At 42.6% G+C, this 17,722-nt stretch overlaps 1 long non-coding RNA gene across 1 annotated transcript; it reads right to left on the bottom strand.

Annotated features, from left to right (window-relative positions):
• Nucleotides 1–9,640: 9,640 nt before the first annotated feature.
• Nucleotides 9,641–12,493, bottom strand: LOC110218555 (uncharacterized). Its single transcript, XR_002327345.2, has 2 exons — nucleotides 12,277–12,493; nucleotides 9,641–10,184 (listed from the first exon to the last, which is right to left on the bottom strand). It is a non-coding gene; the product is annotated as an uncharacterized LOC110218555 (long non-coding RNA).
• Between the last annotated feature and the right edge of the window lie 5,229 nt (nucleotides 12,494–17,722).

The following is a 17,722-nucleotide window of genomic DNA, read 5'->3' as shown; positions in this document are numbered from 1 at the left end:
AGAGGAGAGGAGAGGAGAGGAGAGGAGAGGAGAGGAGAGGAGAGGAGAGGAGAGGAGAGGAGAGGAGAGGAGAGGAGAGGAGAGGAGAGGAGAGGAGAGGAGAGGAGAGGAGAGGAGAGGAGAGGAGAGGAGAGGAGAGGAGAGGAGAGGAGAGAAAGGAAGATGGGGAAAGGGGAGTAGCAAACAGGGGAGGAAAAGAGAGGAGAGGAGAGAAGAGAGGAGGGGAGAGGGGAGGGGAGGGAAGGGGAGTGGAAGGAAGAGAAGGGAAAGATGAGAGAGGAGTCATAGGATAATAGAATTTAAAATTGGAAGGGGCACTACAGATCATCTAGTGACTAGATTCTTGTTCAACCTTATCATTTTCTAGATGAAGATACTGAGGCCCAGAAAGGCTAAGCAATTACCTACAATCACATAGGAAGTAACTTGTAGTCAAACCCAGGAGTCCAAACCAATTGTTCTTTTTTTTTAACAATTTCAGAAAATAAGGAAAGCGGAAATAAAGAGAGATAAACCAAGAGAGATACAGAGATGGTAGAGCCTGACATAAAGAGAAACAGAGAGAGGCAGGGAAGGAGATACAAAAAATCCATGATGTTGGGGGAGAGGGGGACAGACCCTGCCAGTAATGCCCATTTGGAGAAAGGCAAGAGCCTTCCCCCTTTCTATCCCATTCTCTTTCTGCTCATTCGCATTAGACCAAGACATCAACAAAAGTAGTGTTCAGATCCCCTTCCCCCTGCCAGAGGGGTTTGAAGAATATGGGAAGTAGGATTCCTCCCAGACCCACAGCAAGATGGGGCATTGTTTACTGAATTTCAACAACCACCCTGATCCCTTCTCCCCTAGCTACCAGCTTCCCACCAAATTGCCAGCATTGACTGTTCATTATTAGGTGACTACTAGGGGAAAAGGTGAAATACCTTCTAATATCCTAAGTCAACACTGATTGCAGGGAACTAACTCAGGAATGTGGTATCAGGGAACATGCAATTATGGGGAATTAGGTTACAGCCCTAGTGTTGGCAAAGAGCTCGATGGCAGAAGATAAAAAAGGTGGTACCAGAAAAGGGAGTGTGTGTGTGTGTGTGTGTGTGTGTGTGTGTGTGTGTGTGTGTGTTTAATTTTGCGCTAACAGCACCATTGCCCAGTGGGCCTACAATGCTCCTATTGTCAGCAGCCTGGCTCAGGGCCCATGGACTGCCAGACAGGAGCTGCCTTTCTGGAGAGGGAAGAAAAGCAAACCCCAAACTTCCTACAAGCTCCATTACCCCTGTTCTTATCAGGTGGGAGGGAGGGAATTCGGCAAAACTAATGTTGATTCAGGGAAAGAAAAAAAAAAGAAAGAAATCTTAACAATCATAGCAAAACTCCCAGCAATTGCTCTGGGGGTAAATGAGCTGGGCCAGTGGCTCTGTAAAGCTGCCATTTTGTTAAAATGAGATTCTGGGGCGGGTGTAGGATGGATGGGAGCATGGAGTGGGAGAAGAATTCATCAATCTACAAATCTTTCCTTAGACCCTTTGGAGATCCCAACTTTTACTCTTAAAAACTGTGGAGGATATAAAAGAAAGAGACAGCTCACAGTCTACTCAGGGAGATAAAATCACTCATACATGAATCGATAAGAAAATAATATCAAACACTTAGAAACAAGTGTTATTCTTATTCTGGTCCTTGAAGGATGGACAGAATTTGGGTAGGTGAGGAAGGGGAAGTAGAACATTCAAAGCGAGGGGACAAGCATAAGCAAAGACTCAAAGACAAGAATGAACATAGTGTATGGGAAGGAAATTAAGACTCCCATACACATGTACACATTATGAAGAAGGTATTGTATATCTCTGTTCAAAACTTTTTCTGTTCAAATGAGCTTTAAAAGGTAGGTTATTTTTCAAAAAACCAGCAGAAAAGGGTCTGGCCTGCTAAAAAAATGTTTAAAAGTCTCTGGAAAGGTTAGTTTGTAGATCTGCAGGAAGCCTGCTACAGAAGTTTTTTTTTTTTAAATAACAAAAACCTTTTCAATAGAAAATAGTCATTGGTCATAGAAACAGAGAGTCAGAAAAAGTTGGCAGAACTGGTTTCCAGGGAAACATTCTCCAGACCAGGAAGAAACCATCAGGCATGGTTATATACTATGGACACATACCATAAGGGCCTCTCTCCATTCTGAGCTACGTGACTCAGAATACAGTTATCATTCATGCAAAAAGACAAATCAGTGAAGAGCGTAGGGCAGCTTTCAGATTGGCAGAATATTGTCCCAGATGGGTCTCAAAAGCTACCAATAGCATTGTAAACAACTGGGGTCTGTGGGCTTTTAACAAAAAGTTAAAAATTTATCCTTAAAGCAAAATGATGAAATGAGTTAGATTAAGCAGTGATTTTTTTTTTTGCAGTTCAAATGAGAAAGATATCTAACTAGGCTTGTTTGTATTTCTTTTATCTTGATGTAAATCACATTCTTCATGTGCAAATATAAGTTACGAGAGAGAAGTATCTATTTACACTTGTTATTTTGGTAGAGAGTGCTTTTTCTAGAGACAATACAAAAAAGGAGGAAAGAGTCCAATATTCCTTCATTCTTGAAAATTCTACTTAATGGATCTAGTCAACACCATTCACTTTATGTCCCCTACTTGAATTGTTGATTCATCCTCTGAAAACTCCCTTCTCTTTCCACAGGAACCGTCCTAGGTTGAACTCCCAGTCCTATATTCCTCACCTCTAAGCTATTCCCACTTCAGCCTTTTCTAGATGTAGACTGCTAGATAAATCTTTCTAGAAGTCAACTCTGGTCATGTGACTTCCTTGCCCAAGGAGCCTTCAATAGCTAGCTCTTCACTGCTTTTCAAATAAAGTATAAACCACTTAGGCTGTCATTCCAGCCTCCTCAAAACGTGGTTCCATACTAGCCTTTTCATCTTATTAGTCCACTTCATATTGCAGCCCTCCTCCATGGCTGCTTCCTCCCAACTCACTCACACAGGCAGAGGATAGCTGCCTTACTTTCCCCCTCAGAGCCATAGGGATAACCCTGAGGGGTTGGGGCTTCTAGTGGGGTTCCTTACAAGCCCCAGCATGCTTTCCATTATTATTAATTAATCAATAGAAGTCTATTAACTTTTAGCAAAGCAATTTACTAAATACATAGCATGAATAGTAATTATTTTAAAAATTATTAAAAACAGACAACAAAGCATTTCCCCCAACCCAAGGATGAACTTTTCCCTTGCACACATAAGGTCCCAAGAGGCTCAAATTTCAATGGTAATGAGTCATGTGGATAGAGAACCTATGTGGCCAAGGGAAATCTCCCATCTAATTCCTGAGCCCAGAAATCTTTTTCTCCTTTTGTCAGGGATCATGAAGTTCCCTTAAGGTGTAGCTTTTTGTTGGGCTCTGAGGATCAATACCTTTCTACAGTCCATATCTAGAATTTCTCTCTGTCATAAAGAGCTGCAATCACTGAAGCTACTGACGTATCTGTAGGTGCTTCCTATGTCATTGTCCATTACTTCTATAGTGGATTCTAACCAGTCAATAAACATTTATTAAGCATCTACAATGTGCTAGGCACTGTGCTAAGTCCTGGGAATACAAAGAAAAATGAAAAAGAAAAAGGTACTTCTTTCCTTCAAGGAGTTTACATCCTAATGGGGGAAAGCAACACACAAAAGCTGAAAAGGGGTCAGAAGTGGGGAAGGTACCCAGAGGAGTGTAGCCACGTGGGAAATGGCTGAGCCAGGAACCCTCCTTAAATAGAGGTTCTTTGAGAAGCTTGCCAACTCCACCTTCTCCAATCAGAGAGAGGGGCCCCAGGGGCAGGGAATACTGATAAGGCTCCAGGGTTGAAGCAATCTTGCAGGACGATGAGATTCCTAGGGCACTACCTGTTCAAGAGTGGGAAAGGAAGCTATAGCTTCCCTCATCTGTACAGTAAGAAGATTGGCTGAGGTCATCTCTCAGGTTCCTTCAAGTTCCAAGTCCATGACTCTTTGATCCTCTATTAGACAAGATCACTCTTATTAGATGATAAGCAAATAGACTGATACTTGAGACTGCCATTTTTCATCTTTGTGTCTTAGCACCTACCACAGAGCCTTGTACCTAGAAGATACAATAAATGATTTTTTTCATTGATTTTAAGCAATAGATATAAGAAACATTGAAGAGGGAGAATCAACAGAACCTGGATTGACCAGAGGTGGGAGAGTAGGAAGAGAGTCCAACAGAAATCCCCAAAGCTTCAGTGTTTCAAGCCTGGGTGACTGAGATAATGGTGGTACCACAAAGAGAAAGAAAGAATTCAGAAGAGGAACAGGTTTCAGAGGAAATATGAAGAGTTTAGGTTGGGATGTGAGGATGCTGGCAGGGTATACAGACAGAGAACTCAGCAGATGTTTCTGACAAAAGGGCTTGTCTCAGGTATATTCTGGATTTGAAGTATCTTTCGTTGGCTCTCCCTTGATTTAAGGGGGTGAAGGAGGGCAAAAAAAATTAGATGCTAATGGTCAGGTAAGAATATGGGTGAAACATTCTTCAAGCTTTCAAGGAGCTGTCTGATTGGCTTGAGGGTAAGCTTGACATTGTCTAATGCCAATGAGTTTATTCCAATGCCATTAGATGGGTAAATCCTAGCTCAGTGTAGGGGTATTCTGCAGTGGAAGTTCTCTGGGATTATGAGGAAGCCAGGCTCTACAGACCGAGGGAGAATCCTGGTCTAGCTAAGTCTGGAGAAATTTAATAAAGGATTAGGTTAGAAACTTTGGCACCAACAAGTCTAGCCTAGAGGGTTATTTCTGCTTTCATGCTAGAATGCTATTTCTGAATTTCTACATTATTTTAAAAATAATCTCTAGAAAATCCATTCTTGTGGTTCAGAGTATGTGGCAGAAGAGGTGTATAAGAAACAGAAGGATAGATGCCAGAATAATCTAGTTATGGATTCATAGAATAATCTAGAGTATGACAGTAATGGAACAAATATTTAATAATAGCTTTAATAATCCTTTAAGGTTTGTAAAGCACTTTACATACCTCATTGTGATCCTTACAACCTTGGGAGGTAAGTGCTCTTGTTATCCACATTTTACAGTTGAGAAAACTGAGGCTGAGACACTTGTCCACCTAGTAAATGTCGGATGCAGGATTTGAAAAACCTTGATGAGGTTTGGAAAATGAAAGCACTGGGGCCAAAACTAAAGGCTTTGGGAGCAATTCCAAGGAGAAGCTGGTTCCCCAGGAAATTAACTGAGATCATCAAGGCCTAAGGTCATATTTTCATCAATCAACAAGCCTTTATTAGGTACCTACTATGTGCCAGGCAATTTTCTTGCTCTAGGCTTTTCCTGATCCTCCTTTCCTACTTCATCCCCATCCTCACTGCTATAATGCCTTCCCCCTGAAATTTCTTCCTATTTACTGTATCTCTATCTATCCTTAGTTGTTTTGTGTGTTTCTTTCCCCATTAGACTGTGAGCTCCTTGAGGGCAGGGACTGTATTTATTGCCTTTATTTATCTCTCCAGCACCTAGCACAATGCCTGGCACATAGTAAGCTCTTAAAAATACTTTCTGAGGGCAGCTGGGTGGTGCAGTGGGTAGAGCACTGGCCCTGGAGTCAGGAGAATCTAAGTTCAAATCTGCCCTCAGACACTTAACTAGCTGTGTGACCCTGGGCAAGTCACTTCACCCTGTTTGCCTCAGTTTCCTCTCTGTAAGATGAGCTGGAGAAGGAAATGGCAAACCACTCCAGGATCTTGGCCAAGAAAACTCCAAATAGGGTTATGAATAGCCTAAAATAACTCAACAACAAAATACTTTTTGACTGTCTGGCTATAGGTACAAAGGCAAAAGTGAAGCAGTCTCTGGCTACTCTCAAGGAGTTTACATTCTAATGGAGGAGACAACACACATACACACACACACACACATATACACACACACTGAATTAAAAGTCAATTTGGGAGGGAGTACACTAGCATCTGAGGGGCAGGGGAGGGAAGCAAAAGGCAGGAAACTAGGAAATGCTTCTTATAGAAGGGAATATTTCAGCTGAGTCTTGAAGGAAACCAGAGATTCTGAGAGGAAAGAGAGCATTTTGGTCATAGGGGACAGCCAGTACAAAGGCACAGAGATGGAATATGGAGCACCTCTATGTTGGGAAAAGCAAACAGGCCAAGATGCTTCATCTTTCAAAGCATTCATCCATCAGCTTTGGGCTATCTCTCTGCCTAGTTAGACTTTCAGGACCATAGCCTTAGAGTTGGAAGTGATCCTACAGACAATCTAGTACAATCCCCTTATTTTACAGATTTTCCAAGAGCATATAGATAGTAAAATGGCAGAGTTGGGATCTGAATCCAGATCCTCTGACTATATACTTTCTGCGGATTTTGTCAAAGGAGGTAGGGGAGAGGGGTATCAACAGGGAGTGATGGTGAGGGTAAGAGTGGGGAGGGGGGTAAGAAGAAGTAGTTCAGGAGTGGGACTACCTTGGATACTATTCTTTTTTCTAAAAGACACCCAGGGCAAGAGCATCTCAACTGCCCTTAGGGTTTTCACCTCATGCCCATCTGTCAACACCACCAGGGAAATCTGAGTTACAGAGTGAAGGTCAGTTTGGCCTAAAGTCAACATAGCCCCTACCCATTCCCCTAACCACATGCCCCTTTCTCCCAAAAGGCTAAGGAAAAACAGGGTGTTCCTTCATGAATTGTGGTACTTTCCCCAGATATGAGGCTGAGGGTGGAGGCCCCATTCCAGACAACCAGAGTCTCAGACTGGCTTGATGGGGGGGGGGGAAGCAAAGGAAGGACATGGGCCTTGGAAGGGAAACAAGCATCCATTGTCTCCTCAAACCATGTGTCAACACAATGAAATTCTAGTGGCATCCATTGTTACATTTGTAGCTGATTATGGATGAGTCTGACCTTGGGCAGACACATCGTGTGGTGTGTGTGTGTGTGTGTGTGTGTGTGTGTGTGTGTGTGTGTGTCCCATAGGAATCCCTTGCCCCCGTGAGTGTTCAGATAGAGGTCTGCCTGGCTGCTGTTTTATGTGTCTGTTCATATCTGTGTGCACATGTTTATGTTTCTTTTCTCCTTTACTTTCACCCAGCCTTCTCCCCCCAGATCTCCAGGCCAGAGGAGGCAAAGTCTGAGAGCCACTTCAAAAAGTAACATTTCTGAGGGACAATCCTTAGCCCCATCCCCTGCTCCACAGCTTCACTTTTCTCCTACAGACAAGGGCTCATGTATGCCTCCTGGGAAGCCTAGCAAAAGATGCTTTTCTTTATGAGAAAACCTTTATGGCTACAGGTACAAAGGCAAAAGTGAAGCAGTCCTTGACTACTCTCAAGGAGTTTACATTCTAACGGGGGAGACAACACACACACACACACACACACACACACACACACACACACACACACACTGAATTAAAGGTCATTTTGGGAGGGAGTGGGGCTTTCACCCTCAGCCTCATATCTGGGGAAAGTACTTTTTTTTTGTGAGTGGGAAGGCAGTAGTCTACACAGGACATTGGGGGTTCTTATTTGGAGTGCCCAGTTACTGTGATTCTCCAACTCAGCCTTAAGATCCTGAGGCAGATCTCTTTAGTTCTCTACAGACCTCAATAACCAATCAGTCCATCAACTAGTATTTATTAACTGCCTACTATGTGTCAGATACTATGCTAAGCTCTGGGGATACAAAGAAGGGGGGAGGGGAGTCCCTATTCTCAAGGAGATCATAGTCTAACGGGGCAGACAATATTTAAACAACAATGTACAAACAAACCATGAGTTTATTGTTGTCGGTCATGTCCAACTCTTCACGAACCCATTTTGTATTTTCTCAGCAGACATACTGGAGTGGTTTGCCATTTCCTTCTCCAGCTCATTTTATAGGTGAAGAAACCAAGGCAAGCAAGGTTAAATGACTTGCCCAGAGTCACACAACTACTAAGTGTTTGAGGTGGGATTTGAACTCATGCAGATGAGTCTTCCTGACTCTAGGCCTGGCACAATATCCACTGTGCCACCTAGCTGCTCCACATACAAACAAGCTATAGACAGGATCATTTGGGGTAGTTTCAGAAGGAAGACACTAAGATAAAGGAAGACTGGGAAAGGTTTCTTGTAGAAAGTGGGACTTGAGCACAACCTTGAAGGAAGCCAGCTGATAGAGATAACAGAAAGAGTTATCGTGAGGGATAATAGATGAAAATGCTTGGAATTAGAAAATTCATGTCACATACAAGAAAGGGCTTTGAGGTGGCACAGTGGATAGAGTGCCTTGCCTGGAGCCAGGAAGACCAGACTTCAAATCCAGACTCAGACATATACTAGATGTATGACCCTGGGCAAGTCACTTCACCCTGTTTGCTTCAGTTTCCTCATCTGTAAAATGAGCTAGGGAAGGAAACGGCAGGCCACTCCAGTATCTTTGCCAAGAAAACCGCAAACGAGGTCATGAAGAGTCAAACGTGACTGAAAAATGACTGAACAACATGTACAAGAAACACCAAGGAAGCCATTGTGTGGGAATCCAGTTCAAGATGTCCAATAAGTAGTTGGAGATATATGACTGGAGGCCAAAAGAGACACTTTAAGGCCTCTCCTTCCCATTCCCATGCACAAACTGTCCCCAGAAGAGAGAAGGAAGCTGTTGAAGATTCATACACTGTTAGCTGACTGCTAGCTGGTGCTTTCCCCTGAGAGATGAAAAGTTAAAGCAGGTGGGGAGTAAATGAAGTCAGGTTTCTCACTTTCCCAAGCTCAGATACCTCCCATGGCTGTGCTGGATACCACCTAAATCTCTGGACCAGGCTTCCCTAGACTCCTCCATCTCTCTCACTCCACATTCTCATTCAGTTACCAAGTGTTTCAATTCTATCTCCATAGCTTCTGACTCCTTCCTTCTTTTCACAGGGCCATCACTCTTGGTTCAAGGCCTCACCACAAGGGTCTGCTCATTGGTCTCCCTGCCTCAAGTCTCTTTAATCTATCCAGCTGCGTCAGCAGCCAAAGAGATGGTCCTAAAATATTGGTCAGCCCATTTCTCTCTCCTCCTAAAGAGGCTACAAAGGCTACTCACTATTCACTCTCAAAAAGAATAAAAACTCCTCTGTTGACATTTAAAACCCTTTGCAACCTGCCTCCAACCTACCTTTTTAGTCTTGTTACACATAATAATAATAGCAAGCATTTATATAAATCTAATGTTTGCAAAGCACTTTACCAATGTTATCTCGTTTGACACTCACAACCACCTTGGGAGGTTATTATCCCTGTTTTACAGATGAGGAAGCCAAGGATGATGGAGGTTAGGGGACTGATCAGGATTTTATAGCTAGGAAATGTCGAAGGCCAGATCTGAGGGCAGGTTTTCCTGACTCTAGGCCCAATGCCCTATTCTGTACCCCATCTGGCTGTCTGCTCCCCTTCATGGCCTCTGCTGCCTTACAATTATTCTTTGCACATGACAGCCCATCTTATCATCCATAGGTCTGGAATGCCCAACTCCTCACCTCTGCCTCTTGGAATTCCCCAATTTTCCTTCAAAGCTCAGATCAAACACTACCTTCTCTACGAGGCCTCTTTTGATCTTCCAATTACTCCCCCCAACAACTTAATCGGATGTATTTTTTTTATTTTTATTCATATGTATGTATACATATCCTTAATAGGATGTGAAATCCTTCAGGACAAGGGTGTTTCATTTTTGTCTTTGTAGGTATTTAGTAAATACTTGATTTACTGATTGACTGAGTATCTTCCCCCAGCCCAAATCAGAACAACATACCACCTTGTCATACTCCTTTTCCAGTCTTAAACCAGTCAGTTGGTCTGTGTTTGGTTTTAACTGTTGCTTCTTGGCCTCCATGCTGGTTCCTCAGGAGACAAGTAAGATGATCTGGTACTCCCATTTCTGTGAGGACTTGCCACATTTAGTTGTGATCCACATAGTCAAAGGTATTAGTGTAGTCAATGAAACAGAAGTAGATGCTTTTTTTTTCTTTCTGGAACTGCTTTGCTTTCTCCATAATGCAGCTAAGATTGTCAATTTGGTCTCTAGTTCCTCTGCCTCTTCAAAAACCAGCCTGCTCTTCTGGTACTTCTCAGTTCATACACTACTGAAGCCTAGCTTGCAGGGATCTTAAGGATAACTTTGCTGGCATCTGAAATGAGCGCAATTGTTAAGTAATTTGAATATTGCTTAGCATTGTTCTTCTTTAGGATTGGTATATAAATTTATATTTTGCAATCCAATGGCCACTGTTAAGTTTTCCAAATTTGCTGGCATAGTGAGTGAAGTACTTTAACAGTATCATCTTTTAGGATTTTAAATAGCTCAGCTGGAATTCCAACACCTCCACTAGCCTTGTTGCTAGCAATGCTTCCTAGGGCCCACTTGACTTCTTTCTCTAGGATATCTGGCCCTAGACAAGTAACTACACCATCCTGGTTATCAATGATGTCAAGATCTTTCTTGTGTAGTTCTTTTTTTTTTAGGGGGGTGGAGTGAGGCAATGAGGTTAAGTGACTTGCCCAGAGTCACACAGCTAGCGAGTGTTATGTGTCTGAGGCCGGATTTGAACTCGGGTCCTCCTGACTCCAGGGCTGGTGCTCTATTCACTGCTCTACTTAGCTGCCCCTCTTATGTAGTTCTTTTGTGTATTCTTGCCACCTCTTCCTAATCTCTTCTGCTTCTGTTAAATCCCTACCATTTTTGCCTTTTATCATGCCTATTTTTGCATGAAACTTTCCCTTGATATCTCAAATTTTCTTGAAGAGATCTCTTGTCTTTCCCATTCTATTGTTTTCTTTGCCTTGCTCATTTAAGAAAACTATTTTCTCTCTCCTTGCTACTCTTTGGCATTCTGAATTTAGTTGTATACATCTTTCCTCTTTTTTCTTTCTTTTTTTCTTTCTTTCCTCAGCTATTTGTAAAACCTCATCAGACAACCGTTTTGCTTTCTTGCTCTTATTCTTTGGAATGTTTTTGTTGTTGTTGTTGCTACCTACTGTACAGTATTGTGAACCTCTGTCTGTAGTCCCTCAACCACTCTATCTACTAGATCTAATCCCTTAAATCTATCACCTTCACTTCATAGCCCTAAGGAATGTTATGAGGAAACTGAGGCAAATAGGGTTAAGTGACGTGCCCAGGGTCACACAGCTAGTAAATGTCTGAGGCCAGATTTGAACTCAGGAAAATGAATCTTCCTGATTTCAGGCCCAGCACTCTATCCAATGTACCATCTAGGTGCCCGAGCTATTCCTAAATGACTCCTAAATCTGTTACCAGCAGCCTCACTGAATCCATGATAAGGTCTCTCCCTCCCTCTCTCCCTCCTTCCAACAGGTCTGGGCACTTTCCCAAGACTGTTAACATTTCCACTCTAAGTTATCAACATCTGCCCCACCCCACTTCCCTCAGGTAGATAGTAGCCCCTCCTCTGCCCCTCTCAATGGCACAACCACATAAAGCTCACTTTGTGGAATGGGAGATGGGGGTGGGCATCAAGTCTTAGGTGTCCCAGGCCTTTGTCCAACACCATAGTCAAATTTACCGCACTAAAGAGTTTGCCAAGAAGCCACCCTCAAGTGTCCCTAAGGCCCAGGGGAGTCAAAAGAATCAGGAGAGTCTTCGGAGTAAAAGGAAGGCAGATACAGGAGGCAGCTTGGTAGAGCTAGCTCTGGAGTCAGAGCACATACGTTCAAATGCCATCTCTGACACTTACTACCTATGTGACTTTGGGCCTCAGTTTCCTCAACTGTAAAAAAGGGGATTAGACCAGATGGCCACTGAGGGGCCTGATTTAGAAGGATGACTGACACCCCAAGCCTAGTCTCTTTCAGTTTCCAGCTTATTAGGGGACCAATTCCTGAAAAACCTTCACCATAATGGATATCTAGTATGGATTTGCCTTCTGAATTCAAAAAACTTAGAATTCTCCCTAAGTGGAATAGAAATCTATTAATTCCTGAGGAAGTTAAGCAGTTTGTCCTACCCAGAATCAGCTGAGGTCTTCCTCAGGAGTTGACTACAAGGCTAAGTGACTAGGGTCTTAGGCCCTACTGCTCCCTTTTGAAGAGAGGACATCAACAGGGCTTATTCCCCACTAACCCCCTGTCCATATTCAGCCTTATCTCCCCACCCTGGCCCATAAGATTTCTTCCCTTTAACCTTATAACTTCCTCAAACATAAAGTTGGACGATTGATGTCCTATACTGAGAAGTTACAGTTAAAAAGTGACTTATCCAACCTTCTCTCCACAGCAAAAAAATTCCACTGGCCAGCATTTCTGCAGCTCTGAGGAGTAATGATGACTCATGTGCACAATGATGACTTTTCCACCTACAAGGTCAGTGTCAGAAGAGGCAATAAATCTTGTCTGGTCTCCTGTCCCAAATACTCCTTCTCCGGCTCTCTGGGTTCCACACCTCCCATCCTCTGTCAGGAGACAAAATAGAGAAAGCCAATTTGGGTGCTACCACCAACCCCACTCCCATCCCACAATCTTGTTTCAGAGAAGGAACATGAGGAGAAAAGATGGTGCTATTCTTCTTGGGGAAAGAGGACCCAAGAGCCACATATATCACAAGTTCAAAGACATACAGTGAGGAAAGATTTCTCAATAGGGTTGCTGGCCTGGGCTCAATCTGGGCAGGGATCTACATTATGGCAGCTGCTCTTGCCCTGAACCTTCAGCAAGTCCTGACTTACAGTCGGGATGGATCAGATAGATGTCTTTGCCAGATCTCCCAGTCCCTGGACCCCATGGGAGAGAATGTTGTCAAAGACAATTGTAGTGAGGGGATCAGAAAATTTTTTTACAGATATTTACAGCTTGAAGGGATCTCCCATTCTACAGAAGAGGAGATGGAGTGGTGAAGTAACTTATTTATGGTCACATGTAGTAAGTATGGAACAATGAGAGGCTTTGAGCTTGTGTTCTCTGACTCCAAATCTAAGGTTCTTTCCACTCTGCCAGGCAGTGTCTCAGTGCCCCTCACCCTTTTTGTTGGAGAAGGAAGTGAGGATTGTCCATGCATCTCTCAGGCTGGTCCTCTAGTTTCCCACTGTTTTGTGTGGACTCAAGTAATGAGCTTTCTCAAAATTGACTATACTCAGTGATTTTGTTTGTGATGACATGAACCCTTCAGGCAAAGAAGGAGGAGGAGGAGGAGAAGGAGGAAGAAAAAGAGGTGGAGGAGGAGGAGAACTATCTTGACATCCTGAGGAAGCCCAATAACTATGGAGGAAAATGGTGGGTATGCTGACAAAGCTTACCAAGTACTCAGCACCCAGAGATATTGCCCAGGAGTCAAATTGGACTCTTCAAATCTGTTTCCTAAGGACACCTGAGTTTCATTTACTTTTAAGCTGAAGTGAATGACCCATCTTTCCAAGTCCAGTCTCTCCCTCAACTCCCACCCAGTCCATTATATTTTGGTTCTACAACCAATTAGCTTTGATTTTTGATCAAGTCTCTTGCTTTAAACCTCAGTTTCCTCTTTTGTAAAATCAAGGAGTTAGATCAGGTGATGTCAGAGGTCCATTCCAGCTCTGGCATTCTATAGAGTATAAGGTTGCCCTCACCCTAGTTGCTCCAATGGGCAGTTCAGAACTCCCCCCCCCCCCGGAACTTTCAGGCGTTAGTTTCTAGACAGGTTAGCTTTGTAAATGATTAACACTAATCAAACAGATCTCAGGCCAGCCCCTCCAGACCTCATCCCCTTTATGGTCAGAGCTGGACAAAGAAGTACTGTGATGTAGTTGGTGCCTCATCCAGCTCTACCAATTACTCCCAGGGGAGCCAAATAGTACCCCTGCCCCGCCCCCACTATCTAAAATCAGGAGGGAGCAGCTGCTGTAGCCCAGGTTACTGCTTAGCCAGAATTCAGCAACAGCTGCCAAACTGACATAGAGAAAGGAGGAGAAGGCAAAGGGAATCAGGCCTGTCCATCTTCCTGTTTTCAAGCCTTAACTTACTGTTTGTAAAGAAGCCCTAGGGTAAGAATAACAACTTAGAGGATCAGACTTTAGAGCTGGAAGGAACCTTAGAATCATCCAGATCAAACCCTTTCATTTTGTAGATGAGGAAACTGAGTTTCTGAGAAGTGTCATGAGTGATAGGAAAGAAATGGAAACTAAAACTATGTCATCAGACTTCAAGGACAGCCTCTTCCCACTCCACCAAAACTCAAGTTTCTATAGAGTTTTAAAGTTGATCAAGGACTTTCATCACCACTGGCCTGTGGTATAGAGAGTGCAGGTATTATCACCCCCCTACAGATGAGAATGCTGAGGCTCCAGAGACTAGCTTAACACTGACAGTTAGTTGGTGTTAGAGATAGCAGCTGATTCAAAACTCCCTTTCAATGCATTTCAGTCAATCTGGTCTTCTCACTATACCCTGACATACCTTTGCTCACACTGAACCCATCCCTGTATGCTCTCCTTACTCATTTCTTTATTTCAGTAACATTCATATTTCTCAGTAGAAGACATAAATCAATGGCCCATTACCATTATTACCATTACTACTGATTTATTTAGAAAGGATTCGCTATTTGGGGGCCTCTCACTAATCATATTCTTTGGCTTATTTTTCCCCCCGCCATGTATTCTCCTGAAAATATCAATATCTGGCTCATATCCTCATGCGGGATCTCCCTTGGGAATATTAGAAATTGGATCATTTCCCTCTAAGCATCCTCAGTTCCTATATAATCATTCAGGCTAACAAAACATGTGATATAGGACAGGATTTATTTAACTAGGCAGAAAATGCAAAGGAGTCATTCCCAAGTCTGTAAATAATTACAACTCCCTCCATGGCCCCGCTCTCTAAAGACCTGAGGTATATGGGAGGTTCAAGGAGGACTAGCACCTCTGGTGTGAGGGCTTGCTGAGCCTTTTTAAGGGATGCTCACCCCTCTTTGGTGTCCACCTGATTTACCCAACTCTTACCTCTGGCTCCAAGATGCTGTAGCATGTACAGCAGCCACACCCTGGTAACTGTCCCAGCAAACAGGCTAAATCAGGTTGAGGGTAATTGATGGGCCTCAAACTCATCTGTGAATTAGGGGGGTGTCTGCCCCAAGCATGTGAAGACTTCTCCCAGCAAAACCAGTGGATGAGAACAATTTATTCCAATGGCCTAACACTGGTACCCTGGAGCACTTAGAGCTTGGAAGTCAAGGTCATCCACTATCGCCAGTCATTCTGACTTTTGTCTTGCCACTGGGCTTTGAGGACTCTGGAAGAGAGAGTGAGGCTGAAGACTTCGTGAAACTCTGCCTTGCTTCAATCCAATTCATCCACAAGTCAAGATGCCATCCATTATGTCATTGATTCTTTTCAAAGCCCTAGCAACCTATGTAGTCATTCTAACTTAGATGGAAGTCACCTACTGCTCAAGAGAATAAACTCTCTTTGGTGAGAATGCCTTCCCCAAAGAACCTCTACTGTTTCATAGACTTAGAGTCTGCCCCTTGGAGGAGCCCTCAGTGAGAGGTACAAACTTAGGTTTGCTAGGGAGTCAAGCAACTTTTTCCTCTGATGATCCCATCTTCCCTCAGGACAACACCAACAATCAGATAGGATCATGTAAATCTCTGCTTTGTCTTTAAAAACAAACAAACAAATAAAGTAGTTGGTTTTTGGCTTTTTGTTTCTTGGGGGGGGGGTTTTGCCTTTACTTCACAATCATTCTTAGGGAACTGCCCCACCCTCTACACCTCCAATTGAACCTTCCCTTGTAATTAAAAAAAAAGATAAAACACTGAATCTCTAAAAAGAACTCCTTCTTAGAAAGCTTCTTGGAGAAGATAACCACAGGAAGGAAGATATGGTGATCACACCTGATAATGTCTACAATCAGTATCAGTAATCCCCTCCCTATTGGCTGTGAAGGAGGTACATTCTATGTTCTATAGTCGAGATATTTAACAAGCAGCCCACCACTCCAGAGTGTGGCCAGAATCAGATTAAAATTTAACTGAGAAATACTTGACAAAATAAATAAAAAGACAATAAAACATAGATAATATTACATTTTTAAATTAAGTCAATATGGGGCCCATAGGGATCCTTATGTATGGATGAGGGACCCCTGTTTCTAGCTGAGATTAACACCACTTGGTCTATCATTGATTTTTTTCATTTATTTAGAGGTCAGTTTTCTTTTAGTACTATTTTCACTTATGTTGTCATAGTCATATATATTATTCTTTTTGTTTTACTTATTTCACTCTGTATTACCATATTTATATGTTTCCTTTATTTCTTCCTATGAAATAATATTCCAGTATATTCATATGCTGCAGGTGGTTTTTTCCAGCTGTTTCCCAATTGCATAGCACCTACTTTTGGGCTGAGAGAAAAGGCAAAGTCCTTTCACCATGTAGCATGGCACCTAAAGGACATGCATTGGCTTAGAAGAATTTGAGACTAGAACTCAAAGTCCTAGCTACCTCTTCTGCTTTCTTGAGTATAGATGATTGAGCAGTGATACTGAGTTGTATATTTCCGGCATTAGAAGCAACCTTATGAATTCAAAAGGTTTGGGAGTCCCTGTGCCCTTGCTACACTTAGATAAGAAAACCACAGGGAGGAAGATACCGCCCCATCCACCCCTCCCCACCTTTCTTGGAAGACATAGAACTGAAGGCAGAGCTGAGATGAAGGCGATATATTGCTTTAGCAATCTCACAAAATACTTCATATTTTGATGTTTTAAGTATCAACGTCCCAAGAGAGTATAATAGTAGTTATAAATGAATACTGCTCGTCAATGTGGACTTATGAGTTTTTGGGGTCTAGAATTTCTTTTGTATGGAGGAAGTAAACAGATGTACTATACCTGATTTACATTATACATTAAGTACCTTCTATTCCCTTTTGGGGGGGCCCTAAACATGAGCGAAATCTAAGCTCTAGGTGCACAAAATGGCGCAATAAAGGACTCTAACCTCTTCCTTTAAAGGCCACGCTCCCCCAAGACTGAATTCAATCTCTGTATGTGGGTCCAGAGCTGAGAGGGAGGAAGAGGATAAGTGCCCTAGCCCTCTAGCCCCAGGAGTAGTTCTTATCGTTATCCTTGAATAATTCTGGATTGATATCCAGAACAGTTGGAACAAAGCACAGCTCCATCAACATTGCATTAAAGTGTCTATCTTTCTACATCTCTACCAGCTTGGACAGACCCTATCTTTTTGTCATCTTTGCCAATTATCAAGGTATGAAGGGAAAAGTCAGAGTTCTTTTATTACTAGTGATGTGGAGCATGTTTTAACAGTGACGAATTATGGTTTGCAGGTCTTCTTTTGAACACTGCTCATAACCTTTGACTACCTATCTACTGGGAAATGGCTTCTCATATAATATTGTTTGTCAATTCTCTATATATCTTAGATAGCAAGCTTTTCTTGGCAATATTATATGCAAATATTTTCCCATTCTAGTTTCTCTTCTTATCCCATCTTCGTAAATTTTATTAATTCAGAAGTCTTTTAATTTATGTAATCAAAATGATCAATTTAATTTTTTTATCTCCTCTATCTTTTTTTTTATTAGTAAGAATTACACACACACACACACACACACACACACCCAGCCAAAGTTGTACAGGGAAACTCTTCTCATTCCTCCTAATTATTTTTAAATTATTAGATTGCTTACATTCATGTCGTGTATCCATTTGG

This window comes from Phascolarctos cinereus, unplaced genomic scaffold, assembly GCF_003287225.1.
Source record: "Phascolarctos cinereus isolate Bilbo 61053 unplaced genomic scaffold, phaCin_HiC Scaffold_2;HRSCAF=192, whole genome shotgun sequence".
NCBI lineage: Eukaryota > Metazoa > Chordata > Mammalia > Diprotodontia > Phascolarctidae > Phascolarctos > Phascolarctos cinereus.
This window is presented reverse-complemented; position numbering and strand designations above follow the sequence as displayed.